The sequence below is a fragment of the Rhagoletis zephyria genome, unplaced genomic scaffold, assembly GCF_001687245.7.
Source record: "Rhagoletis zephyria isolate East Lansing unplaced genomic scaffold, Rhagoletis_zephyria_1.1 Rzeph_scaffold_00190, whole genome shotgun sequence".
Classification (NCBI taxonomy): Eukaryota; Metazoa; Arthropoda; class Insecta; order Diptera; family Tephritidae; genus Rhagoletis; species Rhagoletis zephyria.
The window spans coordinates 339,155-342,999 of NW_016157274.1; positions in this window are offsets into that span (position 1 = coordinate 339,155).

Here is a 3,845-nt window from a genome sequence, read left to right on the forward strand (position 1 = left end):
AACTTCTTTCTGCGTAGGCGGCCTTCGGCCGCACTTAAGGATTATAATCCTTACTAAGTAGAATTCTCATTTCTGTGTTGCCGGAAAAGGGGGCCGGAAGTACTTTTGCGCAGAACTTCTTTCTGCGTAGGCGGCCTTCGGCCGCACTTAGGGATTATAACCCCTACTAAGTAGAATTCTCCTTTCTGTATTGCCGGAAAAGAAGGGCGGACGTATTTTTGCGCAGAACTTTTCTCTGCGTAGGCGGCTTTCAGCCGCGCTTAGGGATTAAAACCCTTACTAAGTAGAAGTAAATAATTCATATTAGAAAAAACGAAATTATCCATATGCACACTTTCGTTTTAAAAGCGAAATAATGCATATGAAAAAAAAACGAAGTAATGCATACATGCACAGTTTCGGTTTAAAACCGAAATAATGCATATGGTAAAAACCGAAATAAAGCATACATGCACAGTTTCGGATGAAAACCGAAATAATGCATATGTGAAAGACGAAGGTATGCATACATGCACAGTTTCGGTTGAAAATCGAAATAATGCATATAACAAAAACCGAAATAATGCATGCATGCACAGTTTCGGTTGAAAACCGAAATAGTGCATATGAAAAACCCGAAGTAATGCATACATGCACAGTTTCGGTTGAAAACCGAAATAATGCATATGAGAAAATACCGAAATTATGCATATGCATACTTTCGTTTTAAAAGCGAAATAATGCATATGAAAAAAAACGAAGTAATGCATACATGCACAGTTTCGGTTTAAAACCGAAATAATGCATATGGTAAAAACCGAAATAAAGCATACATGCACAGTTTCGGTTGAAACCGAAGTAATGTCTAAATGCACAGTTTCCATATGCGCAATTTCGGTGCCCCTGGCGGAAATTGATGACAGACGAAGTAGCCCAAAAATTTTGCTGGCAAGGAACAAATAATAAAACGCCCGTTCGAGATTTAAGTGTAACAACAGCACTAAAACGTTAGTATGTCGTATTTTTCTTTAATTTTTACACATTTGTGTACATACATATGTACGTATATCATTTCAGAAGCGTGCCATCAAAAATTTGCAACTGCAGCTTCCGACAGCGAGTTCGAAAGGACGGTAATATCATTTTTCCAGCATGCCAATAATCGTCTGCAGAAAAAGCATGCATACAAAAAGCAAAAGGAAAATAAAAAATAACTTAAATATGTATACATATGCATGCTCACAAAGGTGCATTAAGCTGGATCGATAATTTTATTTATTTTAATTAAATCTGTAGAGGTCCAAGATGTAACTTTAGGATATTTGTGATACCACTGACAAGTTTCAGATAAATCCATTGTGCCATATTTACCCAGAAAGAAAATGAATTTCGAAAATATGTGCATATGTATATACATACATATGAGTTATAATTAAATTTATATAGCTATGGCTTAATGGATTTAACTGAAACTTGTCAGGTGTACCACAGATATCTTAAAGTTGCTTTTTGGCCCTATCTCCATTATTTGCGGTTTGAAATAAGAAGCTGATATTTTGCCATACTGCGATTTGAAATGCACCCTACGATTTTCTTTTAATTTTTTAAGTCGTGGCTGAGCAAATGCACTTGAAATTCTCTTTTAAATTTTTGTTTATATACGGTACGGTGTGTGTTTAATGTTCAGTAATTTTGTACAAAAGTATAGCTATCTAACAAAAACCAAATAAATCTAAATTTTAAACTTTGTACAAAAATTAAAAAAAAAATAACAAATGTCACCAAAACTAACTTTTTAATCAGAATTTTTATAAAAGTTCTAAGTATGCAGTTTTATCGTCCACTAAATATTAGTATTATAACGAACAAGTATGAACTTGATTATTTAAATTCTTTTTTCTGATGGTTTTGTGCACTTTCTTATATAAATAATTGTTGAACAAACTTTGTATGAAGAAAATGGGTGAGACCGTCAGCAAAAAAAGTTATCAAAAATCAACTCGAATTCCTAGCCGATTGAAAGTGGCACTTCATTGTACGGAAATAAGCTACAAAGCTGCATATCTAAAATTTTTCTAAAAATTCTGAATAAAAAGTTTGAAAATTTTTATAATTCTTGTTCAAAGATTGAAAAGCTGATTTATATGCTATTTGTTTCACATTGGATGAGCTAGACTTGTCTAAAAAATAAAATAATCACTAAGCAGACAAAAAAAGGCCAAAACTGGTTAAAATGTTGAGGTGCTATTAGTTTGACCGTAGGTGTAAATTAAATGTTATAAAATTGAACTGTGAATAACTACTTTTAGTTTGCATGCTTAGTATTTATTTGAAAAATAATTAAATTTATCATAAAAAGCTGGTACTTTGTATAATTTTTAATCTAAATAAGTAACCAAAAGTACAAAATAAAATAAAATGTATTAAAAGTATTAAATAAAAAAGAAACTTTCATTTGATACCAATTGGAGAAATTGATTTGAGGTCAAGTGGAAAATTAACAATTTCTCAACTTGATAACTAAGAAAATCTTCATGTAAAAAAAGTGCCTTTTATGTTGAAAACACTATAATCCGCTCGTTGAGATGCTGTTGAGAATTAACGTTGGAGATTTGAGAAGGCTATTTAATATCAAGTTGATATCAAACCGAAAGGTTTGCTGGGGTATGACTGCAAGTTTTTGCGTGTGAGCACTGTGATATCTTGATATGTATAAGCATTTGCCGCATAATGCCGCCAGACAACATACTCTCAATTTCGGTGTTTAAAAACATTTAAATCTTAAAAAAAACTTGCTAAATAACTTCCTTAAACCTTATCATAAATAATCTAATAGGGAACAGATTCTTATTTTGATTTAAAATTAATATTTCATCGATGTTACCACCAGCACGCTTTCTTTCAAGTGAAAATATGGCTGTCAAACAATCAAATTGCCTTCAATAGATGCTGATATATATTGCAGCTCGTGAGAAATAGGCGGTATCCATTGCAAAAATATTTTATGACATGGTTATCACAACATTGGTGTTTTCCTGTGGAAACAGGGCCCGAGTACCAAGCCCTAATTTTTGTTATTGAACAGAGCGAAAATAAAAAAGAATGCAAATCTATGATACTGTTCGTTTATTCACCTTTTGACGTTTTTCGTCATGGACCATGAATCATAATACATGAAAGGTTCGTTCAGAACGACAATGAACTTTTGGATGTGCGTTGCCACAGGTGCACGATATGTTTTGTAATGCATACAAATTTACAAATTTTTTCCATTTGTGTTTGGGAAAGTATCAAAATTGAAAAAAAAGTATCTCTCCAAAATTCATCGAAAAATGTATCACTTTTGATCCACTTGGATCAAAACGGTCACAATGCTTTTAATGTAACCTCATATAATAATAATGGCATTTATGGTATTTTAAAGGCTTTTTAGGTTAAGTTTACATGGTGGGTATGTGTAATAATAATGGCATTTATGGTATTTTAAAGGCTTTTTAGGTTAAGTTTACATGGTGGGTATGTGTTAATATGATCCCATTAAATCCATTTTTTTGGTGTGCACACACAACATTATTACCAGAGAACGGATTTTTAGCACCCAAAAACCTATAAAAAGGGGAAAATAAAATATCGAAAAAGGCAGGAAAAGGCACTAGAAATCGCAAAAAAGGCAGGCAAAAGAAGGCACTAAAAACAAAAACCGAAAAAATAAAAAAAATAAACATTTATTTTAGAAATGTTTACTTTACAAGTTAAAAGAGAAAAACTATGAACTACTTTCATTATATCAACAATTTGTACTTTGAATCTTTGACTATTTTCTCCTTTCGAGTTTTTAGCATACTTACAAGTAAAAAATTGCTTCT